This window comes from Oncorhynchus mykiss, chromosome 5, assembly GCF_013265735.2.
Source record: "Oncorhynchus mykiss isolate Arlee chromosome 5, USDA_OmykA_1.1, whole genome shotgun sequence".
Classification (NCBI taxonomy): Eukaryota; Metazoa; Chordata; class Actinopteri; order Salmoniformes; family Salmonidae; genus Oncorhynchus; species Oncorhynchus mykiss.
The window spans coordinates 54,247,233-54,272,946 of record NC_048569.1 but is presented as its reverse complement, the minus strand read 5'-3'; the positions used below and the strand labels follow the sequence as shown (position 1 = coordinate 54,272,946).

Here is a 25,714-nt window from a genome sequence, read left to right as displayed (position 1 = left end):
TGAGACCACGGTCGAGAGGGAATAGGAAGCGGCCTGAGACGGCCGGCAGGAGGAGAGTTACCGGACTTAGTCTGCGCGCAGACCGAACAAGCAGCCACGAAACGACGCGTGTCATGCTCCCGGGTGGGCCACCAGAAACGCTGGCGAATGGAAGCAAGCGTACCCCGAACGCCAGGGTGGCCGGCTAACTTGGCAGAGTGAGCCCACTGAAGAACAGCCAGACGAGTAGGAACGGGAACGAAAAGAAGGTTCCTAGGACAAGCGCGCGGCGACGGAGTTTGAGTGAGTGCTTGCTTTACCTGCCTCTCAATTCCCCAGACAGTCAACCCGACAACACGCCCCTCAGGGAGAATCCCCTCGGGGTCAGTGGAGGCTACTGAAGAACTGAAGAGACGAGACAAAGCATCAGGCTTGGTGTTCTTAGAGCCCGGACGATAAGAAATCACGAACTCGAAACGAGCGAAAAACAGCGCCCAACGCGCCTGACGCGCATTAAGTCGTTTGGCAGAACGGATGTACTCAAGGTTCCTATGGTCAGTCCAAACGACAAAAGGAACGGTCGCCCCCTCCAACCACTGTCGCCATTCGCCTAGGGCTAACCGGATGGCGAGCAGTTCGCGGTTACCCACATCATAGTTACGTTCCGACGGCGACAGGCGATGAGAAAAATACGCGCATGGGTGGACCTTGTCGTCAGAGAGGGAGCGCTGAGAAAGGATGGCTCCCACTCCCACCTCTGACGCATCAACCTCGACAACGAACTGTCTAGAGACGTCAGGTGTAACAAGGATAGGAGCGGATGTAAAACGATTCTTGAGGAGATCAAAAGCTCCCTGGGCGGAAACGGACCACTTAAAGCACGTCTTGACAGACGTAAGGGCTGTGAGAGGAGCTGCCACCTGACCGAAATTACGGATGAAACGACGATAGAAGTTCGCGAAGCCGAGAAAGCGCTGCAGCTCGACGCGTGACTTAGGGACGGGCCAATCAATGACAGCTTGGACCTTAGCGGGATCCATCTTAATGCCTTCAGCGGAAATAACAGAACCGAGAAATGTGACGGAGGAGGCATGAAAAGTGCACTTCTCAGCCTTCACAAAAAGACAATTCTCTAAAAGGCGCTGGAGGACACGTCGAACGTGCTGAACATGAATCTGGAGTGACGGTGAAAAAATCAGGATATCGTCAAGGTAAACGAAAACAAAGATGTTCAGCATGTCTCTCAGGACATCATTGACTAATGCCTGAAAGACAGCTGGAGCGTTAGCGAGGCCGAAAGGAAGAACCCGGTATTCAAAGTGCCCTAACGGAGTGTTAAACGCCGTCTTCCACTCGTCCCCCTCCCTGATGCGCACGAGATGGTAAGCGTTACGAAGGTCCAACTTAGTGAAAAACCTGGCTCCCTGCAGGATCTCGAAGGCTGAAGACATAAGAGGAAGCGGATAACGATTCTTCACTGTTATGTCATTCAGCCCTCGATAATCTATGCAGGGGCGCAGAGACCCGTCCTTCTTCTTGACAAAAAAAAACCCCGCTCCGGCGGGAGAGGAGGAGGGGACTATGGTACCGGCGTCAAGAGCTACAGACAAATAATCTTCGAGAGCCTTACGTTCGGGAGCCGACAGAGAGTATAGTCTACCCCGGGGGGGGGTGGTTCCCGGAAGGAGATCAATACTACAATCATACGACCGGTGTGGAGGAAGAGAGGTGGCCCTGGACCGACTGAACACCGTGCGCAGATCGTGATATTCCTCCGGCACCCCTGTCAAATCACCAGGCTCCTCCTGTGAAGAAGAGACAGAGGAAACAGGAGGGATAGCAGACATTAAACATTTCACATGACAAGAGACGTTCCAGGAGAGGATAGAATTACTAGACCAATTAATGGAAGGATTATGACAAACTAGCCAGGGATGGCCCAAAACAACAGGTGTAAAAGGTGAACGAAAAATTAAAAAAGAAATGGTTTCACTATGATTACCAGAAACAGTGAGGGTTAAAGGTAGCGTCTCACGCTGAATCCTGGGGAGAGGACTACCATCCAGGGCGAACAAGGCCGTGGGCTCCTTTAACTGTCTAAGAGGAATGTCATGTTCCCGAGCCCAGGTCTCGTCCATAAAACAGCCCTCCGCCCCAGAGTCTATTAAGGCACTGCAGGAAGCTGACGAACCGGTCCAGCGTAGATGGACCGACAAGGTAGTGCAGGATCTTGAAGGAGAGACAGGAGTAGTAGCGCTCACCAGTAGCCCTCCGCTTACTGACGAGCTCTGGCCTTTTACTGGACATGAAGTGACAAAATGACCAGCGGAACCGCAATAGAGACAGAGGCGGTTGGTGATTCTCCGTTCCCTCTCCTTAGTCGAGATGCGGATACCTCCCAGCTGCATGGGCTCAGCACCCGAGCCGGCAGAGGAAGATGGTAGTGATGCGGAGAGGGAGGCGACGGAGAGCGCGAGCTCCTTTCCACGAGCTCGGTGACGAAGATCAACCCGTCGCTCAATGCGAATAGCGAGTTCAATCAAGGAATCCACGCTGGAAGGAACCTCCCGGGAGAGAATCTCATCCTTTACCTCTGCGCGGAAACCCTCCAGAAGACGAGCGAGCAAGGCCGGCTCGTTCTAGCCACTGGAGACAGCAAGAGTGCGAAACTCAATAGAGTAGTCTGTTATGGATCGATTGCCTTGACATAGGGAAGACAGGGCCCTGGAAGCCTCCTCCCCAAAAACAGATCGATCAAAAACCCGTATCATCTCCTCCTTAAAGTCTTGATACTGGTTAGTACACTCAGCCCTTGCCTCCCAGATTGCCGTGCCCCACTCACGAGCCCGTCCAATAAGGAGAGATATGACGTAGGCGACACGAGCAGTGCTCCTGGAGTAAGTGTTGGGCTGGAGAGAAAACACAATATCACACTGGGTGAGGAACGAGCGGCATTCAGTGGGTTCCCCAGAGTAACACGGCGGGTTATTGATTCTGGGCTCCGGAGATTCGAAAGCCCTGGAAGTGGCCGGTGGATCGAGGCGGAGATGGTGAACCTGTTCTGTGAGGTTGGAGACTTGGGTGGCCAGGGTCTCAACGGCATGTCGAGCAGCAGACAATTCCTGCTTGTGTCTGCCTAGCATCGCTCCCTGGATCTCGACGGCTGAGTGGAGAGGATCCGAAGTCGCTGGGTCCATTCTTGGTCGGATTCTTCTGTTACGGTGCGTGAATGAGGACCCAAAAGCGAATCAACTTAAACAGAGCTTCTTTAATTACCAAACATAGGTAGGCTCAGATGGACCGGCAGATTCCGACAGGACAGGACAAGGTTACAGCAAACATGACGGCAGTCTGGTTCAGGCATGAATGACACAAACAAACAAGAATCCGACAAGGACAGGAGCAGAAACAGAGAGAGATATAGGGACCTAATCAGAGGGAAAAAGGGAACAGGTGGGGAACGGGGTGAATGGGTAGTTAGAGGAGACAAGGGACAGCTGGGGGAAAGCGGGGGAGAAAAGGTGACCTAACACGACCAGCAGAGGGAGACAGGGTGAAGGGAAAGGACAGAGACAAGACAACATGACAGTACATGACAGTCATGGCTTTAGAAGCTTCTGGTAGGCTAATTGACATCATTTGAATCAATTCGAGGTGTACCTGTTTCAAGGCCTACCATCAAACTCAGTGCCTCTTTGCTTGACATCATGGGAAAATCAAAAGAAATCCGCCAAGACCTCAGAAATAAATTGTAGACCTCCACAAGTCTTGTTCATCCTTGGGAGCAATTTCCAAATACCTGAAGGTACCACGTTCATCTGTACAAACAATAGTACTCAAGTATAAACACCATGGGACCACGCAGCCGTCATACCGCTCAGGAAGGAGACACATTCTGTCTCCTAGAGATGAACGTACTGAGGTGCGAAAAGTGCAAAACAATCCGAGAACAACAGCAAAGGACCTTGTGAAGATGCTGGAGGAAACAGGTATAAAAGTATCTATATCCACAGTAAAACGAGTCCTATATCGACATAACCTGAAAGGCCGCTCAGCAAGGAAGAAGCCACTGCTCCAAAACAGCCATATAAAAAGCCAGACTACGGTATGCAACTGCACATGGGGACAAAGATCGTACTTTTTGGAGAAATGTCCTCTGGTCTCATGAAACAAAAATAGAACTGTTTGGCCATAATGACCATCATTATGTTTGGAGGAAAAAGGGGGAGGTTTACAAGCCGAAGAACACCATCCCAACCGTGAAGCACGGGGGTAACAGAATCATGTTGTGGGGTTGCATTGCTGCAGGAGTAACTGGGGCACTTCACAAAATAGATGGCATCATGAGGGAGGAAAATTATGTAGATATATTGAAGCAACATCTCAAGACATCAGTCAGGAAGTTAAAGCTTGGTCACAAATGGGTCTTCCAAATGGACAATGAACCCAAGCATACTTCCAAAGTTGTGGCATAATGGCTTAAGGACAACAAAGTCAACGTATTGGAGTGGCCATCACAAAGCCCTGACCTCAATCCTATAGAAAATGTGTGGGCAGAACTGAAAAAGCATGTGCGAGCAAGGAGGCCTACAAACCTGACTCAGTTACACCAGCTCTGTCAGGAGGAATAGGCAAATATTCACCCAACTTAATGTGGGAAGCTTGTTCCACAAGCTCCAATACGCTATTCGAAACGTTTGACCCAAGTTAAACGATTTAAAGGCAATGCTACCAAATACTGATTGAGTGTTTGTAAACTTCTGACTCACTGGGAATGTGATGAAAGAAATAAAAGCTAAAATAAATTATTCTCTCTACTATTATTCTGACATTTCACATTCTTAAAATAAAGTGGTGATCCTAACTGACCTAAGACAGGGAATATTTACTAGGATTAAATGTCAGGAATTGTGAAAAACTGAGTTGAAATGTATTTGGCTAAGGTGTATGTAAACTTCCGACTTCAACTGTAAGTTGCAAGGCATTACTGACGTTAAAGTAACATTTCAAAATGTCTCAATTTCATATTCATCATCTCCAGCACCAACCCAAAATCAACATGCAGTATGTGAAAATGTTGCATTTCTATGTTTTGTAGTAATAAATATAGAGGAAGATAAGGGCTTCCAATGACATCCTCGGTGTGCATCATGTAATTTTAACCAATTATGAGTAGGCATTGCCTACTAAATTCCTACTAGTTGTCTACTAATTGGAAGATGTTGCCATTGGAAGCACTTATCTTCATCTGTCTTTTTTACTACAAAATACAGTGCCTTGCGAAAGTATTCGGCCCCCTTGAACTTTGCGACCTTTTGCCACATTTAAGGCTTCAAACATAAAGATATAAAACTGTATTTTTTTGTGATGAATCAACAACAAGTGGGACACAATCATGAAGTGGAACGACATTTATTGGATATTTCAAACTTTTTTAACAAATCAAAAACTTAAAAATTGGGCGTGCAAAATTATTCAGCTCCCTTAAGTTAATACTTTGTAGCGCCACCTTTTGCTGCGATTACAGCTGTAAGTCGCTTGGGGTATGTCTCTATCAGTTTTGCACATCGAGAGACTGACATTTTTTCCCATTCCTCCTTGCAAAACAGCTCGAGCTCAGTGAGGTTGGATGGAGAGCATTTGTGAACAGCAGTTTTCAGTTCTTTCCACAGATTCTCGATTGGATTCAGGTCTGGACTTTGACTTGGCCATTCTAACTCCTGGATATGTTTATTTTTGAACCATTCCATTGTAGATTTTGCTTTATGTTTTGGATCATTGTCTTGTTGAAAGACAAATCTCCGTCCCAATCTCAGGTCTTTTGTAGACTCCATCAGGTTTTCTTCCAGAATGGTCCTGTATTTGGCTCCATCCATCTTCCCATCAATTTTAACCATCTTCCCTGTCCCTGCTGAAGAAAAGCAGGCCCAAACCATGATGCTGCCACCACCATGTTTGACAGTGGGCATGGTGTGTTCAGTGTGATGAGCTGTGTTGCTTTTACGCAAAACATAACGTTTTGCATTGTTGCCAAAAAGTTCAATTTTGGTTTCATCTGACCAGAGCACCTTCTTCCACATGTTTGGTGTGTCTCCCAGGTGGCTTGTGGCAAACTTTAAACGACACTTTTTATGGATATCTTTAAGAAAGGGCTTTCTTCTTGCCACTCTTCCATAAAGGCCAGATTTGTGCAATATATGACTGATTGTTGTCCTATGGACAGAGTCTCCAACCTCAGCTGTAGATCTCTGCAGTTCATCCAGGGTGATCATGGACCTCTTGGCTGCATCTCTGATCAGTCTTCTCCTTGTATGAGCTGAAAGTTTAAAGGGACGGCCAGGTCTTGGTGGATTTGCAGTGGTCTGATACTCCTTCCATTTCAATATTATCGCTTGCACAGTGCTCCTTGGGATGTTTAAAGCTTGGGAAATATTTTTGTATCCAAATCCGGCTTTAAACTTCTTCACAACAGTATCTCGAACCTGCCTGGTGTGTTCCTTGTTCTTCTTGATGCTCTCTGCGCTTTTAACGGACCTCTGAGACTATCACAGTGCAGGTGCATTTATACGGAGACTTGATTACACACAGGTGGATTGTATTTATCATCATTAGTCATTTATGTCAACATTGGATCATTCAGAGATCCTCACTGAACTTCTGGAGAGAGTTTGCTGCACTGAAAGTAAAGGGGCTGAATAATTTGGCACGCCCAATTTTTCAGTTTTTGATTTGTTAAAAAAGTTTGAAATATCCAATAAATGTCGTTCCACTTCATGATTGTGTCCCACTTGTTGTTGATTCTTCACAAAAAAATACAGTTTTATATCTTTATGTTTGAAGCCTGAAATGTGGCAAAAGGTCACAAAGTTCAAGGGGGCCGAATACTTTCGCAAGGCACTGTATAGAAACGCAATATTTTTACATCTGTTGATGTTGATGTTGAGGTGGTGCTGGAGATGATGAATATGAAGTTGACTTTTTTCTTTTTTTCTTTTTCATAGTATTCACAATCTTGGGATGATCAGAGTGGGCGAGAGAGAAGTCAAGGCCATGCCCCAACAGTCCATGGGAAGGAAAGAGAGGGAGACTGGCCGTGTCCGAAATCTGGCTTGCCTACTACACTGAACAAAAGTATAAATGCAATGTAAAGTGTTGGTCCCATGTTTCATGAGCTGAAATAAAAGATCCCAGAAATGTTCCATTCGCACAAAAAGCTATTTCGCTCAAATTTTGTGCACACATTAGTTTACATCCCTGTTAGTGAACGTTTCTCCTTTGCCAAGATAATCCAACCACCTGACAGGTGTGGCATATCAAGAAGCAGATTAAAAGGCATGATTATTACACTGGTGCACCTTGTGCTGAGGACAATAAAAGCCCACTCTAAAATGTACAGTTTTGTCACACCACAATTACACAGATTTTTCAAGTTGAGTGTGCAAGTGGCATGCTGACTGCCGGAATGTCCACCAGAGCTGTTGCCAGAGAATATAATGTTAATTTCTCGACCATAACGTACAGTAGTTTTAGAGAATTTTGCAGTACCTCCTATCTGCCTCACAACCTCAGATCACGTGTAGCCACTCCAGCCCAGGACTTCTTCATGTGCGGGATTGTCTGAGAAAAGCCACCCGGACAGCTGAGCGAGCTCTGGGTTTGCACAACTGAAAAAAATATCTCAGGGAAGCTCATCTGCGTGCTCGTTGTCCTCACCAGAGTCTTGACGTGACTGCAGTTCTGCGTCGTAACCAATTTCAGTGGACAAATACTCACATTCGATGGCCACTGGCACGCTGGAGAAGCGTGCTCTTCACGGATGAATCCCGGTTTTTAACTGTACCTGGCAGATAGCAGACAGCGTGTATGGCATTGTGTGGGCGAGCGGTTTGCTGATGTCAACGTTGTGTATAGAGTGCCACATGGTAGCAATGGAGTTATGGTATGGGCAGGCATAAGCTACGGACAAAGAGCACAATTTCATTTTACCGATGGCAATTTGAATGCACCGAGATACCATGACGAGATCCTGAGGCCCATTGTCGTGCCATTCATCCGCCGCCATCACCTCATGTTTCAGCATGATAATGCACGGCCCCATGTTGCAAGGATCTGTACACAGTTCCTGGAAGCTGAAAATGTCCCAGTTCTTCTATGGCCTGCATACTCACCAGACATGTCACCCATTGAGCATGTTTGGGATGCTCTGGATCAACGTATATGACAGTGTGTTCTAGTTCCCGCCAATATTCAGAAACTTCACACATGCCATTGAAGAGGAGTGAGATAACATTCCACAGGCCACAATCAAAAGCCTGATCTCTATGCAAAGCAGATGTGTCGTGCTGTATTAGACAAATGGTGGTCACACCAGATACTGACTGGTTTTCTGATCCACGTCCCTACTTAAAAAAAAAAGTTATCTGCGACTAATGAATGTATTCCCATTGACTCATTTCCTTATATGAACTGCAACAGTAAAATCTTTGAAATTGTTCATATGTGTTCAGTGTACTTACTAAAACTGCATACTGTGTACTAATCGTATTACATACAATTTAGAACATGCTGTTTAGTAAATAAATGAATGCAATAAGCAGAAAATATCAGCATACTTGGCTCATCGTACTGAGACTGCGTAATCTAATGCGCAATTGCGTTGATTCCCGCCATTTGTTTGTTTTGGAACAGCGTGTCCCCTCACCTGAATATCATCTGTTGTCAGTCACACGTGGATCTCGAAAGATGATTCTCTTCCTCAATAGTGTGCAGCGAATTCTACTAGATGAAAAGCCGAAATGAGTATGACATCCTGGCCTTGAAAGCATTCTCAATTTTCAAAACTTCACATACTATAAAACTTTCCTTTTTCGCATACCCAAAATGCCTACTATTTAGTGTGTATCTCACCAGAACAGGTCAGGAACAAAAAGAGAAAGAGCAATGCATCTGAGACCCCTCTATAACCACTCAACCATGTTTAGATTCAAAATCTGAGTTGAAACCAATAGCATTTCTGTTGAGTTAACTTCCAATCAGATGTCAAACCTACAGGATCTAAAGACAACAGCACCACTTGCTTCATAGAGACGTGACACGAGGGGGTTGGTGAGGTAATGCAGCATTCCTAAGATGACACAAAGGAACTCTTGCATACAGTATTAATAAAGGAGAGGTCGGGAGTTGGGCCGGCCTACACACAAGACTGTTGATGGAGATTCTATGGATGAAAAAAGTTGTTCAACGCCAATGTGTTATATTATATTTGCTATTATTGGCTGATTTGAAATGGTATGGAAATAGCTAGCTACCTGGAGTTGTCCATGGTCCTGAAAACCACTGTCCTGAAAAGCTCTCTATCTCCTATCCTCTCCTCCTCCCATTCTCTCTCTCTATCTCCACCCTCTCCCTCACTCCATCCCTCCCCCCCTCTCTCTCTCCCTCCCTATCTCCAGTAACAACATTCCCTGGACTAATTGGAATGCTGTCAGCAGGTAAATGCTTTGTGACCAGGCTAGTGACAGTCACGCCATCCTACTCTGACTTTCCCGGGGACCATCAGTGTGACGAGGACAGCTTTGTGCCAGTGTCAGCTCAGGGATGTGGGATGTGGCCTTTGAACAGGAGCAGGGATAGCTGGTTGGTACTGACCTGACACACACACACATCACACAGAGCAGCAAAGGATAGGACAGCCACACAAAGCGAGTGGAATGATGCACTGCTGTGGTCTGACAGACTCCACACACCAAGGTTATTATAGTTTTGTGTTTTTGTATTCGTTTTTATTTCTATTAGTTTTAAGATTTAAAAAAAATAACAAGTTCAGTTTTCAGATTTGATTTACTCGTTTTTATTTAGTTTAAATTTCGTAATAAAAATCGATGTCACTTTTATATTATTTAGTTTAAGTGTTAGGGACAGAATGTAGCCTGTGTGTGGGAGGCTAGGAGCCATTTTTGTGTTATGTCTTTTTTTTTGTGTGTTTTTGGGGATGTCACTTCTTGCCACTGTGGGGTAGTAATGCATAAAGTGATGGGTCAGGCCATAGATTAGGATTAGGATTATAATTTTTTTATTCATATTTTTTAGGGGGTGCTGCAGTACCCTCGGCATCCCTACTTCCCGTGGCTATGCAGACGATGGTAGATGATGGTGATGGAGTCTGCTGATGATCTTCTAGAGGGCAAGTCCGGGAACCAGCCTGACTCTTATAGCCACTGGAGTTCTCCTCTTCCACTCTGTGTAGCACCCACTTGGGTGATGCCTCAGCAGCTCTTGGCGCAAAAAAAGCTCCCACACAAAGTTCAGAATAGTAGCCAGTTGTCCTCACTACGAGCCCTCCGTCTCAGCATTGCAGCATTCCTCTAGCTCACCTTGCTCTCACACTCCAGGCCACTTCTCAAAGGATGTTCTCAAAAGATCAGGAATTGGCTGCCAGGTGAAACAAAAAAGCTGGTACTGTGTCCAGATGCCTTTTTCAAACAAGGACATTGGCAAGCTAGCTAGCCAAGCCAAAACATATGAACTTGTCAGTCAATCTGCAAATCTGTGGCTCAAAAACACCAGATATATGCAATGGTAGTCAATGTTATCAAAAACAAGAGCTGATTAAAAATCATGTCGCAAGGATCTGTACACAATTCCTGGAAGCTGAAAATGTCCCAGTTCTTATATGGCCTGCATAATTACCAAACATGTCAACCATTGAGCATGTTTGGGATGCTCTGGGTCGACATGTACGACACTTTGTTCCAGTTCCCCACAAAATATCCAGCAACTTCGCACAGCCTTTGAAGATGAGTGGGACAACATTCCACAGGCCACAATCAACAGCCTGATCAACTGTATGCGAAGGAGATGTGTCACGCTGCATGAGGCAAATGGTGATACTGACTTTTTTTAAAGGAATCTGTGACCAACTGTATTCTCAGTCGTGTGAAATCCATAGATTAGGGACTAATTCATTAATTTCAATTTACTGATTTCCTTATATGAACTGTAACTCAGTAAAATCTTTGAAAATGTTGCATATTGCATTTATATTTGTTCAGTGTACTTACTTAAACTGCATACTGTGTACTAATCGTATTACATACTATTTAGAACATACTGTTTAGTAAAAACGAAGTGTAATTACGAGTGTAATATCAGTGTCGTTTTTGATTTTCAAACAGGTTTTCCTTTTCATTTCATTTGGCTCCTCTCCCTGTTCGGGCGGTGCTCGGCGGTCGTCGTCGCCGGCCTACTAGCTGCCACCGATCCATTTTTCCTTTTCATTTCATTTGTCTCCTCTCCGTGTTCGGGCGGTGCTCGGCGGTCGTCGTCGCCGGCCTACTAGCTGCCACCGATCCATTTTTCCTTTTCATTTAATTTGTCTCCTCTCCCTGTTCGGGCGGTGCTCGGCGGTCGTCGTCGCCGGCCTACTAGCTGCCACCGATCCATTTTTCCTTTTCATTTAATTTGTCTCCTCTCCCTGTTCGGGCGGTGCTCGGCGGTCGTCGTCGCCGGCCTCCTAGCTGCCACCGATCCATTTTTCCTTTTAATTTAATTTGTCTCCTCTCCCTGTTCGGGCGGTGCTCGGCGGTCGTCGTCGCCGGCCTACTAGCTGCCACCGATCCATTTTTCCTTTTCGTTTGTGTCTGTCTGTTTTGTTTACACCAGTGTCCTAGTAGTTCATTTCGGTGGGTTTATTAACCTCCACTGCCTGCTAATTCTTTGTGTGGGATTATTTGCTGTTTGTTGCTCTGTTAGGGGTGAGTGTTTGCGCAACAGGTTTTTTTTCCTCACGGTCGTTGTACTGTTTGGATTGTAATTAGGAGTAGAGGTTTCTCCTTCAAGTGTGACGTTATTTCCCTGTGTGTGGGCACTTCGGTGGGTGTGTTTCCCCACCTGTTATTGTTTTTGGGACTTTCTATAAACGATTGTGCTACTGGGACTTCCTTGCTCTCCTGCTCCTGACTCCTGCACCTACCTCTTCTTAGGAGGCACCGAACACATGAATAAGTTTAGGCTACATCATGATAATCACATTTGCCTATACCCATCATGAAGTCGGTGCACTGGTGCACAGGTCAGGTTGAGAGAAATTTGAGTAATCAAGGTGACAGACATTAACACTTTCAATACCGCCTTGCACAATCTTGCCTGCATCTAGCTGATCTAGGGTGTAATCATTAGTCCAACAGTTGCAAATGAGAGTTTGTATTCGACAAATTCAGGTATGCTTTCGTTTAAGAAACTTTTTTCAACAGAATCGGCGGAATGAATACACCCCTGATCACATGCAAAAGCAGTTCACTTTCTTAGCAGCCAGATCGTTGTATAATTCCTTCTTGCATCTACGCGCTCTCCTCCTTTCACCTTTCCCTTCACTTGAGGACTTCAGTGCACAACACATCAGCTGTCTGTGACCAGGCAAAACAAAAAAATCCAAGCCAAACCTTCATATCATAAACGCTAACCGCTACACACAACCTACATCGTTGTCAACCTATTAGCTAACGTCAAGTCAACAACATAGCTACTAGAACTAACATGTTAGTAAACCCACTACAATTATGCAATAAAGTGTACAGTTAGCAAGCAGTTTAGCAGTTACACTGGTGGGCCCGGTGGCTACAAATGTTTTATTTTTAAAACATTTATTTAACTAGGCAAGTCAGTTAAGGACAAATTCCTATTTACAGCCAACATCTGCCAAACCCAGACGACGCTGGGTCGATTGTGAGTCGCCCTATGGGACTCCCAAACGTGGCCAGTTGTGATACAGCCTGGATTTGAACCAGGGTGTTTGTAGTGACGCCTCAAGCACTGAGATGCAGTGTCTTAGACCGCTGCGCCACTCAGGAGCCCAAATTAATTAAACCAAAAGCTTACCGTGACTTGAAAGAGTTCTAGTGTTGGATAGCCATAGCCAGCTAGGTAACATAGCATTCCTCTCTGTTTGAGCTGGGTGTTTGAGTAGACTAAACTAGCTAGCAGGCTGCATTTGCTAGCTAAGTAAGTGAAAGTGAAACAAATATTAAATATAGCTAGCTCTCTCTCTATCCCCCCCCCCCTCTCTCTCTGTCTCTCTTGCGTCTCCTTCCTTTTTGAATGAATTAATTTGTTCAAAACTGTTCAACTATTGTCTTTCTCTCTTTGAGTTAACTACTTGCCACATTTTATGCACTCCAGTGCTAACTAGCTGTAGCTTATGATTTCAGTACTATATTAATTATCTGATAATTTGATTGGGTGGACAACATGTCAGTTAATGCTGCAAGAGCTCTGATAGGTTGGAGGACATCCTCCGGGTGTTATCATAATTACTGTGTAAGTCAATGGAAGAAGGTGAGAACCACAAGTCTCCTAGGTTTTGCATATCCAGAGGACAGAAACTAGCTGTCATCCGCCTACACCGTGGTGCTACCCTACAGAGTGCTGTTGAGGCTATTGTAGCCTTTCATTGCAAAACAATGTGTTTTATAAAATTATTTGGTGACGTGAATATGTTTAGTATAGTTTTATCTGAAAATGATCCGTTTTTAAACATTTCACAAGTTTTTTTTTATTCACTGAGGAGGATGGTCCTCCCCTTCCTCCTATGATAAGCCTCCACTGATTCACACACACACGTCCATTATACACTGACATCTCTCAGATTTTGCCCATACACACCTCCATACACACAACATCACACACACACGCACACATGCACCACACACACGCAAACACACACGTGCGAGCACACACACACATGTACCACCACACACACCTCCACTTAAAACACATTTCCCCAAGTGTGTACTTGGACAGAGGTTCTTTAATCAAACACACTGTGTAAACCGTATACACATCCATCGCCATAACGGCTCCGAATGAACTCCTGCCCATACATTATGGGGTGGCTAATTAAACCAGGCTGTTGACAGTTGTCATCATGACCCCTCTGCATTAGCCGTACCATGCTAACGCTAAGTGACGTGTTGACAAGACACAGGCCAGGGTTGTCCTGTCACGCCCTTTGGCATTGGCCACAGGATGTAGTAATGTCAGGTCCGTGCAGAGAGGGGCTGTATGTGCGTGTGTCTTTCTGTGTGTGTGTGTGTGTGTGTGTGTGTGTGTGTGTGTGGAAAAAGCAGATTGGCTGTGCTAAAATGCAGATGTCCCTGTCTGTGCCATCACTAAGCAGAAGGAGAGGCAGCTCAAGGGGACGGCTGCTCCCAATGAAGGATCTGGGGATCTCTACAACAGGCTTTAAAAGAGCAGCGATCTTAAAAAACACATTTTAGAGGCGTTGAAATAGCAGTGTGTTTCACAAACGCTTAAAAAGTGTAGTGAATTTCATGCAGTGAGCAACTTGTTCAATACACTTAAAAGTAAAGGAGCCTAGAATAACCTTTTGGGGTTCAAAATAGTGCCACTGTGGGGGAACCTTCTCAGGTTAAAAAGATAGCCTCTGGTCACACACTGGTTGAATCGGCGTTCTTTCCACGTCATTTCAATGCAATGACATGAAAAACCAATGTGGAATAGACATTTTATTGATGTCTGTGCCCAGGGGGTTGGTTCAAACAGTAACCTTTTTGTGATGGGAGGGGTTCAATCTTAACCTTTTTAATGAGATATTGTAGCGGCGGCAGCCTATCAGAAGATTGGAGGCGAGGCTTTTTGGAAAGCGCGTCTTTCAGATAGTTATTTTTGGCCACCCATGAGAATAAATGTATTTCCTGTTCATCATGTTAAGTTTGTACTCTACACGGCAAAAACATATCCTTAAATATGTATGCATATTACACATTGTAATATAATATTAATAATATTAACATTGTTGATTACATAAAGTAATAAAGTGTTAACTATTCCAACATTGGGATTTGCATAGGCTCTTGAGGAACTCATACACCTCTATAAGCCTTAATGAAGCTACAAAACTGTCAGTGATCAACCTTAAAATAGTACTCATAAAGGAATGGATAATTATTTACAAATTGCTAGCCATCCCCTAAAGCCATCACCGAAAACCACATATTTTTTACCTTCATCTCAGTTAGGCACAACAATCCAACTGCGAAATAAATTCAAAGTGCTCCGCATACGCCAGCAAAAAGGTTCCTCCAGGAACCCTTTGTTATATTGACATTAAAGGTTCCTCCGAGAACCCCTCAACTAGACAAAAGTGCAAATATGAACCCATTGACTGCAATGGTTCCTTGAGGAACTCCAGGGTTCCTCGAGATTCTCCAGGGATCTTTAAGTTACCCCTATCTCTAAGTGTACACACAAGGCTTTCCAGATGTAACAAGTATGGTTGTTAGCTACATTTAAAGATTTTGCGAATGAAGGAGTAAAAATTACCTAGATGGAAGAGAAAAAAAATCACCTGTCACTCTCTCTTTCGCTCTCTCTGGTCTCTCTGGTCTCTCTCTCTCTCTTCTCTCCAAGGGAAGGTCAAGGACACATGCATATTCATGGATGGGACTGGCACAGAATCGATGGCTTCTAATTGTTTTCTCCTGGTTCGGCGGAGGGACGTGCCAGTGTCATATTGATCTGTTTGAACTGAGGGCCTCTCACAGATCACCACTGGGAGACCTTTACCTGACTGTGTGTGTGTGTGTGTGTGTGTGTGTGTGTGTGTGTGTGTGTGTGTGTGTGTGTGCATCTGAAGAATGAGAACCACACCAGAGGCTCATTCCACCATTCATTGAGTGGCCCCCTTTTTCCCTTAACATCAAATATGAATGTTAAGCATGTATTAGTGACAGTGCCATATTCCAAGGCTTGAGCTTATCCATTTAAACTCTCTCACCTGCCCTGACTTTAATTCAGCTTTATCGCTTTGGAACTTGATTGGAGTCTTTAAACAATACAAGGTCCCCTCGCTCTCGTTTAGGTCCTTTGTGGCTGGTTGAACTTTCCAATTTGAACAAGATTGTGAGAGAAAGGCCGAGTGAAAAGATGGGGAGAGGGGAAATGAGGGTGGGTGATTGAAAGAGAGAGAGAGAGAGAGAGAGAGACATTAGAGAGAGAGAGAGGAGGTCTTGTTGCACAGTGGGAGCAGTCTGGCTTGTCAAATCTGCGGTGAGAGTGAATAGGCATATCTATTCTGAGCGTGGAGGGGTGTCATGCACTGTGGTTTCATGGTTCAGGATAAGACTGAATAAAGCCACAGCGTAGCTCTTTCTCGCTTTCCCTCTGCTGGCCTGAGCCCAATTAGTACAGTTACCAGTGGTCTATGACAACCTGTGGTAATACTGCTCCGGTTTCAGGTACTCTAACTATAAATGAAGGGATGGGTTCTCCATATGTGCCTGTGACATGGTCCTGAGCCTACCAAGCTATCTTTGGTAAGGCTGAGGCTGCCGAGTCTGAGGATGTCCTAATATTGCCACCTTACATGAATGCTTATGGAATGGGGTATTTGTGGTAGGCCGACTAGAGCATGTGTTATTGTGGCCAGGTCCGTGTGTGAAGAATAGGTGTCAAATAATGCAACCCCCTTTCTTGTGACTAAAGAGTCGCGTTCACCAGCTTGACAGAAATAGATTCTTGCTCAGATTAGACTTTTGCATTATGTGGTTATTGAGCAGTGAAAACATTAATATTGTCTGTATCCCAAATGGTACCCAATTATGTATGTAGTACACGGGTCCTGGCCAAAGTAGTGCACTACATAGGGAATAGGGTGCCATTTGCGAAGCGGCCTGTTTTAGACGGCAGTCAGAGGTTAAGGTACCAATCAGACTATACAGGCCCGCAATAAAAGATCTGGGACCAGGCTAGGGGTTTGTGTGTTAGGGATTGAATAATGGCATTGAAGAAAGGCTGTCTAAGGTCAGGTGTGCCTGTGTTAGATATTGTAAGAAGAGACCACCAGAGGGGGACAATGATAACAAAAGGCACACCTGACATGTCCGTCTCTAGGAGTGATGATTTTGGATCAGTTCTGCCTTCTATATCACAATGAAAAAAAATACATTTACCTGATTGTAGATCGGCACTTGTAACCTGAAACACTTTATAAATACGGGCCTAGATCCAAACTGCAGGGTTACCCCTTAGAGAAAAGGCGAGAGAGAGAAACAGAGGCAGAGAGAAAAAGAGACAAAACCTACAGCTCCGTGCATATTCTGTTATATCTTCAAGATCTGTTGCTTCCCTTCCCCTCCCTCCTCGGTAATAAGGGTAGGGTCATTTGCCCCCTCCCCCCTTCCCCCTACCCTTCGTCGCGTGGGCCTGTCCCCTCTGTGGGTCCAGACTAATGACTAGTGACAGTCCACTGAGGGGCGCGAGCTGTTTGCAGTCAGCAGTGCGTTTGTTGCTAATTATTTGAAGGGTGTCACATTAGCGTCAGCCTCTTGGCTGCGAGGGGGGAAAGGGTTTGGCGGATGGGGTGTGTGGTGGAGGTGGGGTGGGTGTGGAGAGTGTGATGGGTAGGAGGGGGGAGGTGAGGACACAGCCTGTCACCGCTCCACACTGTTAGCCACTTGACTGCCCAACACTGAAAGCAAAAGACTGGTGGATACAGAATGAATGGACAGCATTATCTCTCAGAGATCCTATTTCTTCTCCTGTCCGTTGAATGTGACAATTTACCTGCAGAAACAATGTCTTGTTTTCGATACCATTTAGATACAGACAGATTCAGATTTAGTATTTTCCATTTACACCCTACCTTAAATATATACTCAACACGATATGTTCACGTTTCCCAGCACCGAAGCAAGGTTTACTATCAGATGTGCAACTCAACTGCCAGATGACCGGAGTTGGAGAGTAAGAGTGCTTTGAAAACAGAGGATGCTGGGGCGTGTCAGGGGTTAACCCTTCATATGTTTGGGGGGGTCTGACATCAGCCCCCTGGGAGGAAGCGATCAATGATTGGGACCATAATGCACCTCTCTGTATTCCTCCTCACATTCGCGCTCGCCGGCTGCTTTGGGAGCTGTCACACACACGTACGGACACAGTCGCCGTGAAGACAGCTCATCTCTCTCTCTCTCTCTCTCTCTCTCTCTCTGCTCACTCTTTGGCAGACTGCTCCAGCGCTGTCTCTCTCTATGTTAATATAGTGGCTAACCTCTCTCTCCATGGCAGTACTAGCTGACTGTCTCTATGTTAATATACTGAGCACCGTAGGACTCAGTCGTACAACTACCCACTACCCAGCTGTCTCTAACATACTGAGCTCTGGCTAGTGTGCGTTTTGGAGTCCCTGTACTACACTGCCAGCCTCTGGTTCTCTATGTCCAAATGCAACCACTACTTCTCCATCTGTTTCGATATTAAGGTTAGCCTTTTTTACTGTCAGGACTGCTCTTCTAAAACATAGAGGCAACGCTAAATATGGTCACCTTCAAGGTTAGAGGTGTTGTGCTAAATACTTGTATTGCTATAGACCTCCTGGACTCCTGGAGAACTCAAAATCAGCCTTAAATCTTATCTACCTCTAATGAGTATGTGGCGATGACTGCTGTAACGAGGTTTACTATTGGCTAAGTCCCAAATGGCACCCTATGCCTTATATTGTAAACTACCTTTGACCAGGGCCCAAACAGTAGTGCACTATATAGGGAATATGGTGTCATTTGGGATGCAGAATTAGTGATTAACTCTCAGTATTTACTCTCTGTTGTACTCCAGCTATCCAATTAGGAAGTGAGAAAGTTAAAAGACTTACTTAATTAAGTTATAGGGTTAATCATCTTCTCTGGCATCATAATAAGGAAGTAGAAATCTCATATCAAACGCTAATTTAATTTACCTCAGTTATCCTATGATTGCTTTTATGAGAAAGATGAATGTATAAATCTGGTTAAAGAGAAAACGTTTGAAATTAGAATGAACCAAATGAGAGGAAGACAAAAAAAAAGGAATACATGGATTTAAAAATAACTTTCGGACCCATGACAAAATCTCGTTAGGACACTGTATGTTTTTAGCTTATATTGTTACACTGTATGTTGTTATGACTGTCATGTGAGGATCCAAATAGGTCAGATCAGCTTGGCAATAAATAACTTCAACCAGACCCCCTCTCACCCGCAGAGAGGGGGAGAAGGGAACTGGTGGGAGTTGACAGCTCACACCCTGTTTTAAATAAGGACAGAACATTCAGCATCTCCCTCTCCAATGTTCACCACAGGAATGTGCTTTTGTTTCACAGACATTTTCCCGCCGAAACTAACACGTTCTAAAGCGAATACTGGAACAATATTTCTAACATAGAACGGGGGTCAGATACGACCTAAAATAACACTGATGTTGGTTTGATTGTTATTTGGTGATGTCATTAAACATGTTATAAAGGAAATACTGTAACTTGAAAAGTATACACACTACATGTACGAAGTTTCCATCCTCTACGTTGTGCATGAAATATAAAAAATGATGAAAGTGTTTTTGTTAAGAGATGGGATGTGATTTTAGAAACTATAAGAGGAAATAGTTTTTATAACTTTGTACAAATAAGTAGTCACCACCCCCTTAAGTGAGGTCAGACAGGGTGTCAGCCTGACGGAACCACCCCTTTTGAACAAACTATATAAAATGATGGGTTAAGAATAAAAAATATCAGACCAGGGAGACATGGAGCTGCAGCTCACGTCCAAAGTGGTTCGAACTCTGAATCTCAACACAAGGTTGAGATGATAAAGTCACCTCCCGGACAATCACTGGTACGGCTGAATAGCCGTCCTAAGTAAAGTCTCTAGAGAAGTAAACTTAAGTGGGACCATTGTATTACTCTTCTCAAACCACCATAGTACGCTACTCTCATCACCCCACTGCCCCATGCTTCAAAGAAGCATCTTCCAGAGTGAATGGAAGTAGAATAAACTCTAGTTCTGTTCAGGACTAAAAAGGTCACTGGATACAGGACAATTGCAGAGGAGAACAACAGTAGAAGACGGGTGGGGACCCCTTTTGGATAATCAGAGCCTTACAAGCGTGCAGCAAAAAGGCCCAATTCCCTTTCCAAGGTGGCCTGGTTCCGACAGAAATACACAAAGAAACAAGACATTTCACGTAAATACATTCATGATTTCTTACTCAAAGGGTGGCGGTTTGTGTGCAAAGTATATGATTACTGTGAGAGTATTTTCTAAATGTACCAAAGTATTATGTCTGTGTCCCTCTCTCTCTCTCTCTCACCCTCTCCATGTCTTTTGTAACAAGCAGCCATATTGTGTCAGTCCAAGAGGTTTGCAGATGCAGGAGGTTTCGATTGTTCAGAATAACAATATGATACAAGGTTATGTTAAATAAGTTGACTGTTTATGGATGTGATAGACCTTTAGAGTTTAATTCAGGAGATGGTAACTCTTTAAAGCACCGCTCTCGTGGTGCCCCAAATCCTAATGAGTTAATTGTTACATGATTCATTTAAACGGGTAACAATTGAACATAGTTAGTTGATTAGATAATTAACAGTCTTCAGATTAATGAAAGTAAAGTCACGACAATGTTGTTACTCTATGAGCGGAGTTTAGCGTACAAGCTCATTTTAATTTATGTAAATATTGGTTAATACTACAGCAGTTGCTAGGAATATTTACATCATGCAAAATATGAGCCATTCAAAATGTAGGCTTATCTAAATTGACGATGCACGTATTGTAAACAAGTATGTGGTCAAACGGATTAAAATGACTGCCTCCAGAAGGGATGAACATGAGCCAGCCAAATGACTCACAACCTGCCACAAATGAAGACATCCAATCAACATCACATCACATCATTCTCTGCTGCCCAGGCCGCCCTTTAATTGGCTGCTGCTGACTGACCAGTGAGATTCTGTGGCTGGGGGTGACAATTTATTCTTGGCGCCAGTCAGTGCAGTACACCCCCGGCCAATACAGGACAGGCCCTAGCGCCACTGTGCCATAACCTGGCAAAGGCAGGGACATCATTACACTTGAGTGGGCCTGCAGGACACACAAGGCAAGGATCACCACCACCCAGAGCCACAAGTGGTCTGTGAAGGACGGAAGGGCAGAAACAGACTGGCCATAGGGCAGTTCAGGCAAATGCCAGATGGGCTGGTCCATATTTAGCCCAGTGGGTCCTGTCTAGATTGTTGTTGCTTTCTCAGAATAATCATTATTTGTCTATTAATGGGGGCCTCGAGGAAAACAAATTGGCCGGTGTGGGCACCTGGAGGAAAAATAGGGGCCGGTGTGTTACAAATACCCAGGACGATTTCGGGTCCCAGTCCGTCCCTGTGGAAGGGGATAATAGGACGGAGGGGTATAAGCCAGCTGTTAACAGGATGGTGTGTGTCTGTTTGGACGTTCACTAACCAGTCATTTCCAGCCAAGGACAAAATTGGAATTTGGCAGTGCCTTGTAAATTAAATGGTTCATTCAATCACGTAGAACTGTGAGTCTAATGTTAAACTGTCTCTATGTTTTCCAGACTTCCAAAGGTGGTTAGTGCTGGAGTGGCCATTTATATATCGGTAAACCCTATTTATCCGGTGCAGTAAGGTCGGTGAGTCTAACCCTTAAAAAAACGTCACAGACCAATTCCCTTACTGAAGTAACGACCATCCCAAGTCAGACCCCACATCAAGGCATGTCACATACTGTAGGTCTGGAGGTGAGACAGAGGAGCAGCCAGTCAGACTGATGTCCCCTCTTTATATTCCCGTAAAAGTCAGTCTGCTGTCTGCCTCCCTATTTCCCCCCAGAAGCTGGGGTGGGCCGTGAAGGGTTTGTGGACTGGAAGAGGTGAGTGAAGAGTTCAACTTTATGATAGTAGACAGCATAGGGTACAGTGGGGATTGAATTTCTGTATAAAATTATAATGGAAAAGCTACCAGTTTCGGGGACAGTTTTTAAAGCCAGCATGTGGCAAGGCAATGCATTCTTAGATTTTTCTGTCACATGCCAAGTAATGCCACATTGGACCTACCATTCCAAATTTCCACCAAAAGTAACTTAACCCCCATCTTCTCCTTGATTGTGACATTCCAAAATATTCCCAACCCTCCCATTCCCCATCTCAGAGGTCTCTCCACAGGGGCTCGCTGGCGCTCAAATGGCTGTTCATTACAGACTGAGACCTGAGGGGAAGCAATAGTCGGACCGTCAGAGACACAAAATTGCATGTCACATTAGATTAGCCCAACGGAACCTCTGGATTGGCTCAGGGGAAGACGGAATTATTTCAATTACATTATTCCCAAAAAGTCTTTAAGCGATACCAATACTGATAAAAACACATTAAGAGTGATTTGTGATTTTCTCGAGTTATGCCATCCAACAGTGTTAAATCATAAGTGTGATTAAAGAGGATACTGGGTTTCTTCTATAATGGCACGCTCAAGTATATTTAATTGGTGTCCCTTCCATGGGACGGTTGAGCTAATGTAGGCTAATGCAACTAGCATGAGGTTGTAAGTGAGGTTGTAAGAACATTTCCCAGGACATGGACATATCTGATATTGGCAGGAAACTGAAATTCTTGTTAATCTAACTGCACTGACCAATTTACAGTAGCTATTACAGTGATATAATACCATGCTATTGTTCGAGGAGAGAGCACAATTTTGAACATGAAAAGTTATTAATAAACAAATTAGGCACTTTTGGGCAGTCATAATACAACATTTTTAACAGAAATGCAATGGTTCATTGGATCAGTCTAAAACTTTGCACATACACTGATGCCATCTAGTGGCCAAAATCTAAATTGCACCTGGGCTGGAATAATACATTATGGCCTTTCTGTACCAAAAAATACAAAAGAAAGGTTGTTTTTTTCTTTGTATTATCTTTTGCCAGATCTATTGTGTTAAATTCTACTACATTCCTTTCACATTTCCATAAACGTCAAAGTGTTTCCTTTCAAATGGTACCAAGAATATGCATATTCTTGCTTCAGGGCCTGAGCTACAGGCAGTTAGATTTGGGTATGTCATTTTAGGCGTAAATTGAAAAAAAGGGGTTCATCCTTAAGAGTTTTAAGCTGATGGAGTTAGGCTACATGGCCTATGCCCTCAGTCAATAAAAATCAGACACCCAATAAATACAGTATAAAATTATTATTTTTTCATTGTAATCCAAATCAAAAACACAGGACATGGCAATCAAACTAAGCAGGCCTGTACTGAATAAAGGAAAGGAGACAACTCTATCCTCTCCCCTTCACAGTTTTGTAGAAATGTCCAAATGTTTTCCTTAACATGTGAGACAGACCTTTTATGCATCTTAGCAAGCCTGGACCTAGGACTGTCCAGTGTTGGTCATTTTTTAAGGTTAATAACTTTCCTCAGTCCCCAGCCTATACTGTCACGGTTACACTTAAGTAGCCTAGTAGTTCATTATACTGAAATTGACAAAATGTGTCATTTGGGTGCATGGAAAAAAATGACAAATGTAAAATCTCAAAGGTTATGCATGGTCCTATCCTGCAACTAACTATTCATACAGTGAGACAATATCTGTACCTGAACATGTATGTGTGTTTTGGATCTAAAATATACCGCACATTTAAAATCTGGACGAAAGCATCTTGTTCTAAGGATTTGAATGGTCTTGCATGTGACTTATTTGTTGGCTCTGACAGAAAGCGGAATTATTTTTAAGACAGTTTGATAGCGGTTTAATCACATTTCAGAACATTTTCCAATTGCATGTGGAGGATAGAGGCTAGTAACCTACAGAGGGTAACATTGCACATTCTGAAGGCAGGTCGCAGACCCTCTCGGGAGAGTGATTCGGAGGAGAGAGATAGGCTAGGGTGGGAGAGGAAGAGGGAATCGTCATTCGAAGCGCGGAAAGCCTCTGAGCAGCAGCAGCCGCAGCCCGGTGAGCTTCTCCTCGTCCTCACGTTGTGCCACTTCTTATCTTACAATTCTAACTGGTATGTCACTGTGAAAAAGAAATACTGTAGCCAAGCTTACATTTCACTGCAGATATACTTGGAAATAATCTTGACCTTTTGCAAGCGCGCGTTTCTCTTCTGCTCGGACGGAATAAAGTCTCGACCGTCGCTGACATTGTAACTAGAGAAAGTGTTCGTTGTGTGACTGAAACAACTCCAAGACAGCGTTTAACTAGGTAAGTAGGCTATATGCAACTTTTCCTGTAAAAGTGTTATGGTAGGGCTATTGAGTTAGATTACATTTTGTTGGCTTCTTGTAAGACCTTCATGCAATATCCTATTAATTAGTATAATTTATCATTAGGGTCTATCTGGCTAAATGTTTGACAAGATCAGGGATTTGCCCTTGAAGACTGCAGCCGTGTTTCACGCAAATTGGGGTTTGCATTTAATTTGAATAGCCTACTTTTCAAGATGTTTGTTGGGCATTCAGTTGTCCAACATCGTGCGCGGTTCTCAAATCTCTTCCTCGGGGACATTGGGCCGTTTCACAATTTTGTTGTAGCCCTGAACTGGCTCGGATTCGCCTCAGGGGCTTGCTGCTTAGTTGACAAGTTTAATCAGGTGAGCTTGCTCTGAACAGATCAAATACATGGAACTGCTGGTTGTCCCTGAGGAGTTTTTTTTGCTTGAAATATTTCCAATTTACCCTGGCGTGCTTAAGTCGAAATATATAATACATAAAATAAACGAAAAATGAAATCATTTCTTGAAAGGGGTCTGAGGGATGTTATAACACGCACATTGTTGGCATGAGTATGCTAGGGGTTCAACATTCACCGGGAGCACAAGCCACGAATGCAGTTGACACGCGGGGTACTTCATGTGATTGCAATTGCTTTTCGTTTAACAAAAGTTTAGAATTTTGCACATTCATACAGTGAAAACGTGCCTATCATAAAACGAAGTAAACTTGGAGTCACGCGATGTCGTCGTGAAAGCATGCCGTTTATTAGGCTACAGATTCAACAAAGGATGATGAACTTCGCAGGGTGGTGAAAGTGCCTAGATGATGAGCTTGATGCTCTTTTCCAAATATGGAGGGTCTTATGCTGGTGACATGATCATCGGTGCTTGGCTGCCGTTTGACAAATAACATGAATCTTGCTCTTTTGTCCGTAAAAAATCTAATCATGTAAGGCCAGGGGTGTTTCAACTCTTACCCTAGGAGATCCGGGGTCTGCTGGTTTTCTGTTCTGTCTGATAATGAATTGCACTTAGGTCTAAATCAGTCCCTGATTAGAAGGGTACAATGAAAAAAACGCAGTTGCACGCACTGGCTTCGAGGTCCAGAGTTGAGTTTGAGGGATGTACGTGCGCTCTAGCCAAAAGCGGTACCTGCGCGCTGTTGGCTAGAGCGCACATGCCAGTACAAGATCTGGCACACTCGCTATATAACACGCATTTTTTGGGGGTGAGAAAACCATCAGTATAATACAAAATTGGATGGAAAATAATTACACTTGTATTTTTGATTCTGGATATGGGAGTTTAACCGCAAAAGTTATTTTATGTGCACTATGTGATCACACACAGTCTTTTATCTGCAACAAGTCAATTAGATGGAAACACATCTCTGGTGGGAAAATGCGCATCTTGTTTTTATGCGGATTTTAGAATATTCGCATTAAAATCTGTCGCCAATTGGATAGAAACCTAGCTACTGTACTGTAAAATGGGAGATTATCACTAACAAAACTATCTCTTTCATAACTAAAGATCGGTTTCAATTAAATAAAACTGCTGTTCAGATATTATTATTTAGCCTACAAATGAGTTAATTTCAGAAACTGTAACATCGAACAACATGAATTATTCGTTTCACAATCCTCTTGGACATCTGTACAATTAGATTTTAGAATGA

At 44.0% G+C, this 25,714-nt stretch overlaps 1 protein-coding gene across 2 annotated transcripts in view; it reads left to right on the top strand.

The window, feature by feature from the left end:
* The first annotated feature begins 23,726 nt into the window (after positions 1-23,726).
* LOC110522970 (E3 ubiquitin-protein ligase RNF220-like) overlaps positions 23,727-25,714 on the top strand; it is a 49,031-nt gene continuing 47,043 nt past the window's right edge. For both annotated transcript variants that reach the window (XM_021601401.2, XM_036977842.1), the window contains exon 1: positions 23,727-24,026. The gene's annotated coding sequence lies outside the window, so the exon portion shown is untranslated. The remainder of the gene's footprint in view (positions 24,027-25,714) is intronic.